Here is a 469-nt window from a genome sequence, read left to right on the forward strand (position 1 = left end):
CTATGATGATATACTTATTATAATGACAAAACACGATCGATCAAGTTAGAGAAAAAGCAATCATGAAAGCACATTGGTCGCCTGTCTATTTCAGGAGTTAATATTTCTACAAGATGGATTTGTGCGCGAAATTATTTTAGATTTTTTGTTTTCCTTCTTTTAATCCTGTCTTTCTTGTTTACTTTATTCAATTGCTAATTGATATTCACTTTATTTGCTATTCTTAACTATGCTAACGTTTATTTCTGGCCAATTAGTTATCTCCACTTCTTCATATTGTTCATCATTATCTCCCTTTTGTCGCATGTGTATGTAAGCATTAGATAAACACACTAACCCCGGGTTTACCTTTAATTATACCTGGGTACCGTTTAGTGTGTTAATTTCCTATACAGGGGTAGGCCGCTACCACCCAAGTAAGGGATCGGAACCTGTGATATCTACGAGAATGTAGAAGGCGTGTAGGCGA

This window comes from Penaeus monodon, chromosome 25 (assembly GCF_015228065.2).
Source record: "Penaeus monodon isolate SGIC_2016 chromosome 25, NSTDA_Pmon_1, whole genome shotgun sequence".
NCBI classification, from domain to species: Eukaryota; Metazoa; Arthropoda; class Malacostraca; order Decapoda; family Penaeidae; genus Penaeus; species Penaeus monodon.